The sequence below is a fragment of the Heterocephalus glaber genome, unplaced genomic scaffold (genome assembly GCF_053883595.1).
Source record: "Heterocephalus glaber isolate CG9 unplaced genomic scaffold, H.glaber_assembly_v1.0 deba00000818, whole genome shotgun sequence".
In the NCBI taxonomy this organism is placed as follows: Eukaryota; Metazoa; Chordata; class Mammalia; order Rodentia; family Bathyergidae; genus Heterocephalus; species Heterocephalus glaber.
The window spans coordinates 7,040,431-7,057,657 of NW_028258164.1; the positions used below are offsets into that span (position 1 = coordinate 7,040,431).

The 17,227-nt window shown below is 41.4% G+C and overlaps 1 pseudogene; it reads right to left on the bottom strand.

Annotated features, from left to right (window-relative positions):
• Positions 1-12,195: 12,195 nt before the first annotated feature.
• Positions 12,196-15,438, bottom strand: LOC101716222 (solute carrier family 67 member A2 pseudogene; annotated as a pseudogene).
• Positions 15,439-17,227: the final 1,789 nt, after the last annotated feature.

The following is a 17,227-nucleotide window of genomic DNA, read 5'->3' on the forward strand; positions in this document are numbered from 1 at the left end:
ATGTTGAGGGTCTCTTTCTTGTCAGGACCTGTAGGGGCTCTTGTGAGTGATGGATACCCACAGCAGGAAGTGCTGGTCACTTTGGTCTTTGCTTTTTTTAAAAATCTGAGCTTCTTTTTAAAATTTTATTGGTATAATTTAGATTTACATAATGATTACATTCATCTTAGGAAACTTGTACCTTTACATGCTGTATTTTGATACTTTTTTTTCCCATTCCCCTCCCCTCTCTTCAACTCTTCTTCCCCGTCCTTATTTACAGAAGTCCTGTTTCCATTATTTCTTTCTTTCAAGTGAAACAAATCAGACACACATATATAAACATCATATTGTCTCTCTGGTGTAAGAAATTGAAAATGTAAATAGGGTCCAAAATGTATAATAGACAATGTGAAATAAGAAAAAATCGCTCAGTAGGAAGGGGGAACTGGAGAGGGGGGAGGGGGAAAGAAAGGAAGGAAAAAGAAAAAAGTGAGAAAAGATAGTTTTTCCTCTTTTGAAGGCAAAAATAGCTTCTGGAACTTGCTTCAGAGCTAAGGTTGATATGAAGACAACTGTTTTCTCACTGTGGCAGGTGCTTCCTTTTCTTTACATTCTAAATTAATGTCCAGCCCAGCCTAGGCAATGCCATCCAGGAGTCCCTTTCCATGTAAAGACAAAGGTGGGTACCTACTGTCCTACAAAGTGGCTTGGCCTTTTCTGTTGAGTCCTACAATGCTTATATCAATTGGCCCAGCAATTCTGTTTTTGTGAGTCTAACATTAAGGTATAAACAGAAGTACTGTGGAAAAATATACAACTGGGCCAGGGATTTAGCTCAGTGGTTTCACCACCTGCTGCGCAAGCACAAGGACCTGAGTTCAATTCCTGGTACCAAAAAAAAAAAAAAAAAAAGAAAAGAAAAGAAAAGAAAAATATATAAGTACAGAGATCTTAAACTTTTAGCTTAGCATTTTGTAAAATAAACATTGGAAATAATCAAAGGGCCAGTTTTAGGGGGATAAGTAATGGAATATTATGTTGACATTAAATATTGCATGAAGTTTTTTTCACCTATGTCATAGGAAAATTTTAACATTGGATTAACAAAGAAACCAAGCTAAATAAGCTACATGCTTTATATAACATAATCCCAGTCCTCTAAAAACCTTAGAATAAAGACTGAAAGGAAATATTTTAAAAAATAAAAGCAATATGGGAAGAGATACAGGTTAGTTTATGATTTGAGTTTTGTCAAGAAAACTGTCAATCTGAGATTTTCTTTGATACCTGATTCTAACATTATCTTTTCTGCTATACTTTCCAGTGCCTTGTATTTCATGATCATTAATTAGCTTTGGTGCTTTTCAGTATTCCCCTTCATAAGGAATCTCAATACACGGTTGTCTTTACCTAGTGAGATGAAGAATACACTTAGACTTTTATGTGCCAGGAATTTATAGAAGCCCCTACTTACTTCTCACTTACCCTGGTATAATTTCAACCTGGAATGTTCCATGTGTTAAAAGCTTGGCACACGTGTTAAAGACTTGGTCTCAAGACTTGCATTATTGGGAGGTGGTAGGAACTTTAGGAGGTAGGGCCTAGTGGAAGGAAGTTAGGTTATTGTAGGTGTGCCCTTGAAGAACCCCATTCCTTTTGTCCAATAAAGGAACACCCACCCAAATACACAGTTGTGCCACTGAAACCAGATCACTGTCTCATCTTAGGTTAGATTGTCAGAAATCCTCCTCCCCCACATAGACCTCATACTTATACCAGTGTCTTCTACCTCCAGAGGAAGACAGGAATCTTCCAAATTGCATATAACATCAATGATCCACAGAAATATCTTAAATAACAGGCATTTCCAAATATTAAACCACCCTTGGTAACTGAATTAATTGCTCTCACTAAAGCTTACATAAAGACAGAGAGAATGTATGATAACATGCATAATAACAGGTGATATGCCTTTGGGACAGTGCATGATTTGAGTATATTATGAATACAAAGAGGATTCATAACAGTACCCAGTACTTAGTCAAAAGTGAATCCCAAGTATCAGAACTTCTAGAAGCATTCTATTAGCATAGTTTGTTGGCACTAAATGAAACTGAGGGACATAATATGAAAAACTCAGACAAAGCTCAAGGAAATAAATAGGCTCATAAATATGGTAAGCTATTATCTTGTTCTTTACACATTGAAAAGGCCAGGAAGTCTCCAAACTTGTATATCTGAGACCCACTGCAAATATCCTAACTTGTGGTAGGATTACCTTCCTTTAACAGAGACAGTTTTTTTCTTTTTTCTTTATTAGTAGATGTTTGCAATACATGCATTTTACAATCATCTTGAGGAGGTGGTACACAATACAGCTTATTTCTTTTTTTAAATCTCCTTCCCACTTCCTCAAATTCGCCTTTCCCCATTTTCACTCTTGATACTGTTCTTTTAGATGCCTTCAAAGGAAATATTAAAGGAAATCTGCATGATCCAAATAAGAGCTTTAGACTCAGAATTGAGTGGGGGAAAAACAGAATGCCTAATTCACTTAGCTGGAATTAGGAAACATTCAGGTAACCGTTTGGTGACTCTCTATTCTGTTACCCAAGTCACTGTGTACACACAGAACCTGACTTGCCACTGAAAGGACAAAATGCATTATCCTGACATACGATATGTACTTGACAAAAAAATGATGTGGACTCTTTAGATTTTATTTAGACCAAGCAGTTGACATTTCCCTCCTCCTCCAAAATTATAATCTTGGAAAAATCATAAAGTTGAATTCCTTTCTGTGCTTGAAAATAGACTTTATCCAATTATTAAAAGCTTATGATCATCAATATGTACTCACTAATTTGCATGGTTTCTAAATGCTTAGATGACTTCCCCTGCTGAAATGCCTCAGCTACATTGACTGTGAGGATTTTGCTAGAGTAATTCTTCCCTATTTTCACCTCTAATGACAGCGAATCACATTTCACTGGAAAAATTATGTAGGAAATAGGAAAGGTGAGGCATCCTCAGAGATTCCATTGACTTTACCATTCTCAGTCATTCCAGTACTATAGAAAGAGCCAACAGTACTGTCAGGGTCAAACTGGCTAAAAACTGTCTGAGGAAATGAATTTATCATGGCAATGGTTATTAACCATCACTGTATTCCTCTCAGTCTCCACCTTCACACAAACTATCATTACAGGAAGGCCCATGAAAATGCCTTCTTAGTCTTTACTAAAGTTTCCAAACTAACTCAGTCCAACATCTTCAGAAACTATCAGGGGCACTGAGGAGAGGATGAGGTGTTGGCTGTGGGATTGGCAGAATGAAGTTTGGAGAAGTTGCTTATCTCTAAAAGAAAAAAATCTCACTTTGAAATTTGCACATTGCAGTGCTAGTTACACATCTAGGATACCAGTAATGCTATTCAGTAATTTTCTGTCAATGAGGAAATGGAATGAAATTTAAATATACTTAATCTGAGTATGTGAATTTTAGAAGATATCAAATTGTCAGGGATGTGTTCTGCACAATTTTTCATTCACTTTTATAATTCCAGTTTGCTTTTCTTTATGTGGCAAACCTCCCATGAGCCATATGTATATATATATATATATATATATATATATATATATTTTTTTTTTTTTTTTTTTGGTACCAGGGATTGAACTCGGGTCCTTGCACTTGCGCAACAGGCACCAAAACCACTGAGCTAAATCCCTGGCCCCCCATCTATATTTTTGTTAGAACTTATTTTGTTAGATATGAAAATAATAGAAAAGGCCTTTAATGTCAAATTTCTGGGAAATATAGGCCAAAAATGTCTGTAAAAGCGTCTTAAGAAATAGAGTGGACCTTTGACTTATGGACTCAATTTGTGCATGAGGGCTGGTTGTAACTCAAGTTGGTTGTAAGTCCAGACTATTTTTTCCACAAGAAATAATGGAAATACCCATAATGTGTTCTGAACCACCCAAAGCACCTATTAACTAAACATTTTCATAATAAAAAGGGTTGTATAAGGTGCATAATTTACCAGAAGCATCAATAATTTTCCTAGTGTATTCACCAAAAAGCTATAAAGTGTGCCTAGTTTACCAGAAACAACAGTTTCATACTGTATTCACTATTTAAGTTGACATGTTTGGTTTGCAGAAAGGGAGGATGAAATAGAAGGTGGTTATTGTTCTGAAGGAGAGACCCCTTCCACAAGAACATCAGGAATCTGATCTCTGGTGTGCTTCCTGTCCTTGGGAGAGTCTGTAACCTACTAGGACCTGCTTCTGGCTTTCTAGGTCTCAACCTTTTCAGAAGTAAAAACTGGTCTAAGGTTGTTTGTTTCTGTCTTTTCTTTAACAGTGTTCTGTAGTATAACAAGGCATTGTCATTAAGCAAGTAAATACAATAATTGGCTTTTTCTCTGTCTGATTGGGTCTTCTCTACAAATGTTTGTAGCTCTGTTCATTTTTTTAAGGATTTCCTTTACTGCAGAAGAAGAATTTTGCTGCACTGATTGTTGATATGCTCCCTCCTCTTCAGAAAGCTCCTCAGCTGCCATTCTCTGTTACTCATCCAGAAGTTGCTGAAGTTCCTCTGTAGACAATTTCTCTGAGTGTTCCTCCACATCACCACTGTCTCCCTGCAAGTCTATGGAGTCTACTATAGTGATAATGTCATCAACCACAGGCCAGTTGAAGGTTTGGGTGCATCTACACAGCCTTCAAAATCTCTCTCTCCTGTATAATTTTAGGCCACACCTTCTTCCAGGCAGATCTCAGTGTCCTTAGAGAGACATTGGCCCAGGATTTCTCAATTAACCCCACACAGGAAGGGACATTGTAATATTCCTTCCAAAACTCTTTAAGGGTTAAATCTGCATCTGAGACCATCTAGAAGCACTTCAGGAACAGTTCCTTGATGTATAGCTTCTCAAAGTTAGCTATAATATGCTGATCCATAGGCTGCAGGAGAGGAGTTGTATTAGGTGGGAGGAACTCAACTGAGAGCCATGGGAATTCTTCAGCCAATTTTTTCTTCCAAATCTCATGGGTGAGCAGGAGCATTGTCCATGATGAGGAGAGCCTTGAGTGGTAACCCTTTGTCCTCTAGATATTCTTAACATTAGGACAGAAAGCCTCCCTGATCCACTCCAGAAAAAGTAGTCTTGTTACCCAGGCTTTAGTGTTAGATCTCCACATGACCCCCAGCTTATTCTTCATGACTTTTTGTTTTCTGAACACTCTAGGGGTTTCAGGGGATTTATCTAAACCAACAGAGGCATTATCTTGAGGTCACCACTTACATTGGGATGTAGTAATAAGGCTACCCTATCCTTCATAGCCTTGTGCCCTGGAATTTTCTTTTCTTCTTGGGAAATGTATGTTCTCCTGCTCATTTTCTTCCAGAAAAGGTCAGTTTCATCACAGTTGAAAACTTGATGAGAGCAAAAGCCATTTCTTTGTGTCATTCTTTTGAAGTCGTGTATGTAATTTTCAGCAGCCCTTTTATCGTCACTGGCTGCTTCACCATGCCTAGTTAGATTATAAACTTCAGTCTCGCTTTAAAATTGTGAAACCACCCTTTACTAGCATGAAATGTTTCACCATTATTACTTGTTGATGGATTATCCTTTATGAGATCTGGATTTAGAGCCCTTGCTTTTTCACAAATTATAAACTCAAGTAGGCTATAACCTGCCACCTGCCTTGCATTTATCCACACTAATAATAGTCTTTCTACCTTATCTAACACTGTTGACTTACTAATTTGAGTAACACCTTTAGCAGTGCTAACTTTCTTATACTCATCTTTTCTCTTTAAGATTATCAAGATGTTGAATTTCAACATGCTGTACATATTAACAAGATTGGTCACAGGAACACCACTCTTATATTTTTCTACAGTTTCCTTCTTTTCAATTGTAATTCCTTTGTATACCTTCCTTAGTTTCTTTTCTACCTTTTTGGGGCCATTATGATGGCAGTAATCATAGCAATTACATATGTATTGACTCAAATCACATCTACAACTGTGCATCTGGGTGCATACTGTTGCTTACATACGCTTTTCTGGCATCATGAGTCTTTGTTTTCTACTGCACAAGCCACCATCATCCAGGTTGTAACTCAAGACTTTGGTCATAAGTTAAAACTGGAATTCTAGTCATAACCCAAGTTGTTCCTGTGTGAGGCCAGTCGTAACTTGAGGGTCCACTGCAAGTGTTGCAGTCTACTTCCTAAGTTGGCTATTAAAATATATACAAAATTATATATAAAAATTACATGGGAGTTGCTTAAATCAGTTTTATGATGTGTCCAGAAAATACATATCCAAACACTTACAACTTTATACAGCAATCCAAAAAGCCAGCCACACTCATGCTCTTCAAAGGAAAATTTAGGGAGCCAGCTCTCATCAAGTCCACTCAAGTCTCAGCCCCATCATCTGCATGTCCAGATGCCCTCAGGTGGTGGTCTGCAGCTCACCAGGATCTGTGAAGATTGCCCTGTTAGATGAGTGAGTTTGATGAGCTCAGAGAAAGATTAGGGGAGTTTCACAATTGGGTTCAATTCTTCAATCTTCTAAAAATTTTCATAGATACAAGTTTCTCTCTCTAATGTATACTTACACTTTTTCTGTCAAACTGAAATTCATTTAAAAAATCTGATGTTGATAATAAGAAAAATTACATACAAGTAAATAGCAGATTTAATCATCAGTTTCTTCTATAGCAAATGTGTTTAATGTAGAAAATAGAACATGAAAGTAAAGAAGCAGAAAATAAACTTTGAGTGTTGCCAAAGTAAAAATGTTGACAGATATACATTGTATAACATGTGTGATAGTTAATTGATTGTGTTAACTTGAGTGAAAAATGTCCAACTAAATCAGCATAGTTCTGGGTGTGGGTGAGGGGATTTACTGAAGACAAAAGACCCACCTGAGGATGGGTTGTCAACTGATGGCATAAAAGAGAAATGAAGAAGAAAGGATTGCTTCTGTTTCTTTGGAGGAGCTCCAGTCTTCACCTTCACCTTGGACATCATCTTCAGCCTTCCAGGGCAGACTCTTCGGTCTTACATCCCAGACCCTTTGGCCTCCTGATATGGACTTGCACAGGACAGTACAGTGAGCTCCAGGCCTTCGACTGGATCCTTCGGATCTCCAGGGTGCAGACCTTTTGCGCTCTTCCACATCTGACTCTGTAGGTGGCCATTGTAAGCCAATCTTGCAAATTCTTATATATTTGTGTCTCTTGCACTAAATCTGTTTCTCTTGTAAGCACTGACTCATACAATATGGAAAAATAAGAGCGTTTATTATGTCTCTACAGACTTTTATCCTTCCAGTGCCTAGTTTATCTTTATCTTTTATACAGAATTTAAAGTATGTTTTTAAAAGGGCAGAAGTGGCACAATGAATACACAATATAATGAACATTCACATACCTCATTTGCTACTTCCATTCTTGGAAGTCTGGATTCGTCTAACCCTTCAACTCTACAGGTCAACTGAAGAATATTTCTGACATACTATTATTTCATCCATAAATGTTTTACTGTGTATCTTCAGAAAATAAGGGTCCTCTTTTTAAAAAGTGACACATCTAAAAAATTAGAACAACTACATTCAACCAAAATCCAGTCAGTGTTCAAACTGTCCTGATTGTCTTACAGAACTTTTTACATTACAAAAATCAGGATTCCAGAAACATTCATACATTACATTGATTGATGTATGTCTAATGCATCTCTTAATTTTCCCCTTCTGTTATCTGTCTTGACATGCAATTTGTTTGTAGAGGAACTGGGATTTCTCACAGTCAAGATTTTTAGGATTGGGTTACTGTGATGACATTTCTCATGCTTCTCTGTCCACAGTGTTTGTTGTGAAACCCACAGGTGTAGAGGCCTTTGGGTCTTTTGTTTGTTGCCAGGTTTCCAACACACAGAATAGGAGGACCTGATAACAATCCACTGCAGCATCAGTAACTACAGAACAGTGTTTGCTTGATTTTGAATGACCGCCAGAGGGCAATGCAGGCAAGCACCGTAAGAGAGCTTTGCCAGAAACAGAGGCAGGTGGGCCAAGGCTCTTGCACTTCCAGCCAACGTGCCTCTCAGTTCCCAAGCAGCCTCTCTCCCTCCTCTGCAGTGCAGCCACACACTCCAGGAGAAGCAGTGACTGAAGAAATGCATGTATAGTATTGGAGATGGATAAGTGTCACACAGATTAAATGCAATGATAAAAGGACAATGGGTGGAGAAATCTCTCAGTGATAAAGTGACCTTTGAGTAGAGGTCTGGAGGTGGCAAGGGGATCAACCATTCAGTTATGTGAAGCAATCCTGCTCTAGGAGGAGGGATGAACAGGCACATGCTGGTTGTGTCTGAGGGGCAGAAGACTGCTGTAGGTGCATCAGAGAGAGAGGAGGAAGGACAATAGGACATGAGATTAGAAAGGAGCTTGCTTTTGCAGGCCATTCTAAGGACTTGGGCTTGTACCTAGTGAGTAAGGAAGCCATGGAGACTTAGCATAGAGAAGTGATACTCTCAGTCTTGAAAAGACTACTGTGGTGGCTGAGTTACAAATAAATGGGAAGTGGCAACTGGGATGCCAGTGAGAAGGCAATTACAATTATCTGGATGGCTGTTATAATCTATCTTATAAAGTTGTTTTGTTCATGCTTTTTATTTCAGGCAAGTTCATCAGCAATTGTTTTCCAGATTCTTAGTGAGACTTTCGGTCTATTAAGACATGTGCCTAAATAATCAGCACACGGGAGAGGGGGCAAAGTGATGAGTACAAGATAATTGCTTATTGAGGGCAACATCAGGCTGAGAGAGGATAGGGCTGTAGTCGTCTTGATGTATGAGAAGGAGATGGGGCAGGCCTTTCCTGGAGATTGTTACAAAGACTATAATCTTTCACTAACCAAACAGCATCCGTGTTAGCCGTTCTTTGCTATAACAAATACATGAGACAACTTATAAAGAGAAAAGGTTTATTTTAGCTACAGTTTTAGAGGTTTCAATACATAAGTGGCTGGCTTTGTTGCTCTTGGGCTTTGTTAAGATAGCACATCAGGGTGGAGAGTGTGTGTGTGTTTGTGCCTGTGTGTGGGCAAAACGGATCGCCTCATGGCCAGGATGCAAAAGAGAAAGAGGAAAAGACAGAGTCCTAGGATCCCACTCCAGAGTATGTCTTTAATGACCTAAAACTTCCCACTAGGCCCCACCTAATAAAATTTCCCAACAGTGCCAAACTTTGGAACAAGCCCCTAAAACATGAGACTTTTGTGTCACTTGAGATCTAAACTCTAGCAATATTCTACATCATAAAACAAACAGGTTTTGTTTCTGTTAGCTAGGTTATGTGCATGTGTATATGTGCACACACACATGCACACATTCAGTCAAATCTAATGGATGAGTAATAGTCTTTCTCAGTGTTCGTTTTTCATGTGGGATATTGCAAATACTCAGGCTAGTGTTTGTTCCCAAAGATTCACAAAGAGAATCTCGTGTTTCTGTGTGTGTGTGTGTGTGTGTGTGTGTGTGTAAATCTCATGAGTTCTCCTCCATGCCAGTTCCATCAGACTGTATAGAGGTGGAAATCTGGTGGTGTGTTACTGATTTTGAGACAGATAGAAGCAGCTGGCTCATTTCCCCCCTGCCAGATGGAGGGGGTGTGGCTGTCTGCTCCTCCCATTTGCTCCCCCTTGGACCCTAATGGACTGGAACAGCTTGCTTTGGTGTCCTTCCTGGCTATCAAACTGCCATTCCCCACTCAAACATGAGTGCAGCCAGGCAGGCAGCATGCTGCTCCTATCCCACTCCTGCCACTTCAGAGGATATGGTTGCTTTTTTGAGAACAGAGAGGATACCCTGTAGTGCCTAAGATCAGTAAAAGAGGGATCTGGGCCCCTTATTTGCATACACAACATTCACAGTAAGCCTTCCAGAAGATTTTCAGGGCTCAGCCCTCACCCTCACTGTAATAGGCCTGTGAGCTGCTACATAAGTAGCAGCTCCCATTTGGGGTTTTAGTCTAGGAGGGCCCTCTCCTGTGTGCTGGCCCCCCCTGTACTGTCATACAGGCTGTGTTACAATAAAGACTCACTTTGGTGTTCCTGTAAACCTTCTTGCAATTTATTTCTCTGGTAGTGTTGGCTTCAAAAGACCTGTAAATCTACTTAGGATTTTTGTTCTGAGTAGTGTGGACAGAGTGGTTAGTTTCCAAAGAAAGATGAACAAACATTCAGAAATGTCAATACCAAAGAACTCTAGGGACCAACAGCCAGTGAATATCAGCCCCAGAGACTCAGTACCCAGCAGAGTCAACCCACACTGTCCAGCACAAGCTGACATTGGATGGTGATGGCCAGCAGTGGAAGTGACCGGCAGCTGGCTGTCAACTCTTGGCATTTAGCATTACCTGACCTGGTGTCATGTGTTGACATTAGGACTGCACTTTGCTGATTCACAATTTCCCTCTGAATCAAGCCAGTGAATCCTATGCTGATTATCAGGCAACAGTTCGGAAACCAATTTTGAAACTATTCAGTTTAATGGTTTCCTTCGCCAGTCTATAATAGTAGCCTTCATGGTAAATGGAGTGATGAAAGCGGTAGAAGCTTTGGAAAATTAGAAATGGGGCTGAAGGAGCAGCTATTTCAGACACTGTGGACAGCACCTGGGGAACAGTAGGAGCAGAAAGTAAAGGTACTGCCAGTGACTGCTAATCACATCTGAGGAGTGTTTATTGACTGAGTTTGTGTGGAGTGTGGGGTGCAGGGTGCCTCGAAAGGAACAGAAAGAAACAAGGTTTTGAAGTGTGTGAGACTAGATCGTGGAGGGCTTCATGCATTGAGGACCACTAGAGTCCATTTTGTAGGTAATAGAGAGGCAGGAAAGCTTTGTAAAGGAACGATGATATGATAGAACTGTTGCCAGATGGTGCAGTGTCCAGTGGTTCCAGGCTCTTTCTGTCCTGCCCAAAGAATTGGATGGGACAACTGATGATCAGGTAAACACAGCTTTAAATAAAGGAATAAATGGTAAGAGTGAAGAAAAGAGAAGAGCAAGAACAAATATGTTCTGCAAGCAGGACAGGCCATTGTAGACACAGAAAGGCAGCAGAACAGGAAGATTGCAGTGGTGCTGAAATAAATGGCTGCAGTCGTTTACATTCTCTCAAATCTGGCACATTGGAAGTTGCTCTACCCATACATCCCAGCCATGATTGATAGGTCACATCCTATAGCTCAGACTTTGTTTCATATCAGATTATATTCTGTTTTTAGCCTCCATTCTGGCTCAGTATGTAATTTGACAGGTTACATCCCATTTTCCAGCCAACCTGCCATGCCCTAATATCCTGTCTCAGAACCATGTTTCAAGGACCATTTGTCTAATGTGTTTAATAATAATTGATGTGTTGTGAGACCAGAAATTAGAAAACTTTTTGCAATAATGCACAAGTGAGGTAGAGATGATTTAAATTAGAATCGGAACATTGGACTGTGCAGGTTGGAATGAATAAGAGAGATAGAAGACATGGTCAGTGGAAGAAAAAGGACAAAATCAAAAGTTGTACTGAGGTTTTAAATAAGGAAACTGGGAAGATAGACCAGTTGTCTCAGAAGGATAGAGAAAGAAATTTAGCATGAGTCATACAGATTTGGGGATATTGATGCCATAACTGACAAACAGTGGGAGATGATTACACAGTTCAGTGGAAGATGATTACACAATTAGAGCCCAGTTGTACTTGAGTGAAAAAGAGAGTTTTCATTTTCAAATTTCAAATTTTATTCTTAAAATTTACATATTATAAATACAGGTATGTCTTGATTAAGTATGCTAAATTTTAATCTTTATAGTATGTCCTTTTGAAATGTTGATTTTATGAAAAATTAGTTTATGGTCTTACAACATCAAGGAATTAATTTACAAACCAAAAGGAAGAAGATAGGAGAGTTTTTATTGGATATAAAGAGAAGAAGAGAAAAAGGCTCCTGGTTTCTCCGGGAGGGGAATTTGGAAAACAGAATTTCTATATGGCCCCGTAGTCCAGACTTTGTCTGGATAAATGGAGCCCAGGAATTGCTTGATTATTTAGTGGCCACCTATCACAGGTGGCTCTGTGAATTTAAAATAACCAATTGGAACTTATGCTCTCTAACCCAGTTACTCAACATGTAGGGTTTAAAGGAAACTGAGATTTTAAAGAAAAATGGGTTATTTTTCACTTTAAATTCCTGGAACGCGTGAGCTTAGTAAGGAGGGGCTGAAACTCCTTTTAGTAGGGAGTGACTGCAACTTTCTTCAGTAGGGAGATGGCTGCATTCCGTGTTGCCTGAGGAAGTTCATTCTTGGGCCCAAGTACTAGCTCACTGTCTAGTCAACTAGTGAATTAAAATTCTTATTTTAATTCTTATCAGTATGGCTGATCACCCAACTCTATTTCAGGCCCTTCCCTAACTAGCTGTATCACTCATAAGCTAACTAAACTATTTTTTACACTTTCACTATTGTTTTCTGAAGAAATCTCACTTCTTTTGGAATGGTATTTAATAAATAAGTCAAGTATTTAGGATTGCTTTATTCATTCAAGGTCCTCTCTATAGTTATCCTCTTTTAAAAATCACTATTGGCCAGGGATTTAGCTCAGTGGTGCCATAGCCTGCCTTGAAAGCGCAAGGTCCTGAGTTCAATCCCTGGTACCAAAAAAAAAAATCACTCTTGCTTTCTGACTTACTTTTTTCTTTAATTTTAATTCTCATAATTCTAATGGTCATAAATACTTAAGTTTACCCTACACATGGAATTTCTCAAACTATGGAATTTACAAACAATAAATATTAATATTGCAACAAATTAGTGTATTAAAATTTCATTTACCATCATATGTCATGTGCATTCAGTTGGAGATGGGAATAATATCTTAGTGGACTAATTAAGAGGATCAAAAGGAATGTGGACCTTGACAGTTTGTGAAGAAGGGGTCTTTGTTGTTCTTAATCTCATCAATGTTGCCACAATGGTCAGCGTGCCCAGCCTGTGCCTCCCTGAGTTGGCACAGCCCTTTCTCAGGGCCTGGCCCTGGCCCCCTGGGTGCTGCTAATGAAGTGGAAGTTTAGAGAAGGCTCGGGAAAAGGCAGGCCCAACATTCCTTGTGGCTCTTTCTGGGCACAAAATTAAAATGAAATAAAGGGCATGACTTTGAACATGAACCCTAGGGAACCCTGCTTCTCCTAGATGGCATGTATGGAATACCATGGACCCTTAATCTGCATAAAAATGCTCATTTTTGGGTTTTTTTTTTTTTTTTTTTTTTTTTTTTTTCGGTATTGGGGATTAAACTCAGGGCCTTGGCCCTTTTGAGACAGGATCTCACTAAGTTGCTAAGTTGTCCAGGCTGGGCTTGAACTTGTAATCCTCCTGCTTCAGTATCTCTCAGGGCTGGATTACAGGTGTGTGCTACCAGGCCTGGCTTTGCAGGCTGGTTTAATCCAGCAGCTTCTCTAGGACTGTCACAATGGGAAGCTCCAGGGGACCAGTGTGTCCCTAATGTGCTGGCCTACTTCTCGGTGGGCATGTGGTCATGGCTTCTTCCTCCTCCCACACACGGAGAGCCGTGGTTCCACTGCCATTCCCTCTTATGCAGCTAGGAACTTGTTTTCACCTGGAAGCTTTAATCATGTGGTCCAGAAGAGACTATTTCAGGTAAACATTGTACATGGTCCCTCTTGGCAAAGCTTTGGACCAATCCTCACTTTCCAAGTGTCCCTGTGACTTCCAATTGTCCCATAAACATAACTGCATGGCTAGAGCATGCCACATACAAATGACTCACTTACACCCTTGGCCCTTTCCATCCTTCCTTTCTCATTGTGGCCGCTGGCCCTGACTGGACACTGCCAACTGTCCAAGTGTGTCCCACTCACTTTTTAACTTCCCACTCCCAGCACCCCCGGAGTGAGGTTTGTTGAACAACATTATAAGAACAGCCACCAAGGCTAAGCTAGTCAGCCTCAAGACCGGGGGCCCACAGGGGCTGAACTCCTGGGCCACTCCTGAGAGGAGAGGGGCAATGATGCGGGCTACAGCAGTCACTGACTGTCCCACGCCGATGACAGTGCCGCTTGCGCGGGCACCACCCACAGTCAGCTGTAGGTCAGTGACACAAGTCCTGCCAACAGCAGTGGAGAAGGACAGGAGTGTAGAGGTCAGGACCACCAGGGCCACAGGGCCAACCGAGGCATGGAGCAGCAGCAGTGCACAGGTGAGAGCACTGGAGTGTAGCAGGGCCGTGTGCAAGCTGTGTCCATAGAGGTGCAGGATGGGGCCTAGGGTGAGGCCTGCCAGGGCACCCAGGGCACTGCTATAGCTGGTGAGGTAGCCTGAGGTCCGAGGCCACACCCCAAAGCACTCCTCCAGCGCCGGGACGAAGTTGCTGTGGCACAGCATCATGGCCAGCCCCATGAGTAGGCGCACAAGGAAGATGTCTCCCATCTCGGAGCACACCAGGCTCTGTGCATCCCCCAAAGCCAACCTGACCTCCACCCAGGGCCCCGGTGGAGCCGTCCTTGTGGCCGTGGGGCTGGTGGCTGCTCCTTCAGGCTCACAGTCTGTCCTCGACAGTGCCTGGTCCTTAACCCGTCCTGGGCCATTCTCTGTCCTGTCGAATTCCGTGCCTCTCCAAGGAAAGAGCCAAACGAGACCGGCGTTGAGCAGGAAGACAGAGCAGCAGGCGAGTGCAGTGAGGCGGAAGCCGCCCTCCAGCTCAGCCAGGTAACCGCCTAGCACGGGCCCGGGATGAAGCCTGTGCTCGAGGCTGTGTTGAACTGGCCCAGCACCACAGGCCGCTCCTTCTCCACCACCAGATCAGAGAGCAGCGCCCTGGAGATGGAGAGGGTGCGCTTGAAAATACCCACAGGGACTCGAGACAGGGCAAACAGGAACACGCTGGTGGAGGCTTCCGAGGAGGAGATAGCCCAGGGCACTGAGCAGAATGCACAGCATCAAGGAGCAGCATCTTCCCACCACGTCGCTCCAGCAGCCCACCAACGTGCTAGAGAAGAGCTGCAAAATGCCGTAGGAGGAGCCCACGATGCCCGCCACAGTAGGACTTGCTCCCAGTGACCTGGCATGAAGGCCCAACAAAGGGATGACTGGGCCTGGGATTTAGCTCAGTGGTTTCACCCCCTGCCCCCAAAGCGCAAGGACCCGAGTTTGATCCCCGGTACCAAAAAGCCCCCCAAAACCAAAAAAACAAACAAACAAAGAGATGATCATGCTGACCCCAAACAAATCCAGGAAGCCCACCAGATAAAGGCCGAGCAGGAAGCGGCGGGCTCGCACCGCCCTGGCTCCCATGGCGGCTCCGGGTTTGCGGAGGCCAGGCCAGGGTCCCCGCCCGGGGCCCGCAACTCTCCCGCTGCATCGCCAGACAGAGGGGCGCGGACCTCTGACCTACTTTTAAGAATTAACTTAAACATTATTCTTTTCATTACTCTGAATCAAATTTTGATTTACAAAACTCTGAAATTGTGTATAACTTATGGCATTTTAAGAAGTCAAGGAGCATATTTCCTTGTATCACCCAATTTCCTGCTCCAAGTGGCAGAACTAAAGCAGGACATTACCAAACAGCTCATCCGGCCACCTTTAAGCCTTTCCCGGTTTCTGTATCCTCTGCACCCATTTTCTGTTTTTGAAGAAGAGTACATTCAAGCTTCACATTCTACAAAGGCCTTTATTCACTATGTGAGTGAAAAGTGTGCATAAGTGACCAAATCCTTTTGTCAGTTTAGATGAACTTTAGTACTCTATAGGATTGTCTGCTTTCTACTCCTGAAAAAGAACTGAGAGCAAGAAATATGTCTTTATGATGTTAATTCATTGAGATTTGATATTCACTGTAATGCAATTACAGTTATTCTGGTTAATATTCTGGTTTAAATTTCAAAGTGTTACTGGATACTTGCTTTGAAGAGTGGCTTGCCAACTAAATGTTACCAGGTTCTTGTCTCTCCCTCTGGAGTTAGATTCCATGTTCTTCTCATCTCGAACAAAGACTTGGAGAAACGAGCAAAAAATATGGTGAAAAAGTTTATTTGAGAAAGTAAAAGTGAAGAGTAGGGAAGAAACTGACTCTGCAGACTGAGCTTGGGCCAAGTAAAGAGAAAAAGAGAGTAAAAGCAAAATTAAAGTACACACTGAGTCTGGGAAACGTAGTGTGGCTATCATGGAATGTTAAAATAGCAAGCTCTTCATTGGTGTGTCCTTTTATGCTGTCCAGATCTCCAGGAAACCCACAAGAACTTCCTCTGCATCTGGGTTCCAAGAGGCCATGCTTAGATCCCAAGACTTAGGCTCATGTCAGGTCCAGACTATCCTATTGAAAACCTGCTCGAGTTCTCATGAGCTCTGGGAACTGTTCTGTGCATGTGTCCAGGATGTTGTAATTGACAGGTCAGGGCTACTACTCTAGCCAGCTTTGCCATACCCTAATCTCCTATTTCAAAAGTATCTTTGTAAAATGGTCTTAGAGGTTATTGTGTCCAAATTCTCTATTATGTTGTTACCCTGAAAATGTATTTCTTTTCCTTCATGGATGTATATTATCTGAACTACTATGAATATTGAAGAGGCATAATTGTGATACTGCATGATGGATCTGAGATATAGATTGCAGGTTCTTGTGCATGGCAAGCAAGGAATTGCAAGTGTGCATCTAATGGTAAAAGAAAAGCAGCTACCTTTATTGAAGATAATGGGAAGCTGCGCTCAGGGAAGGTCTGTAACAAAAGAAACAGAAAGGTGGCATGAACAGGGAAATGGTGTTGGGATGGCAAGGAAATAAAAAGCACACAGGTAAATCAGATTCTCAGATTTTTTAAGGATGTGCAGTGCACTCTGGGTGTCTCTCATTGAGTCTCTGCATAAGATTGGCAGGAATGGGGATCTTCCCCCCAAAATTAGAAAGAATCATACCACAGTGATATATGTGCGCCCATGTTCATAGCAGCACAGTTTGTGATAGCTAAAACTTGGAAACAGCCCAAATGCCTATCAACTGGAGACTGGATAAAGAAAATGTGGTTTTTTTATAAAAGGAAGTACTACTCAGCCATAAAAAATGAGAAATTAGAGACATTTATATCTAAGTGGATGCACATTGAGGCGATACTCTTAAGTGAAATAAATAGGACACACATGTATACATACCA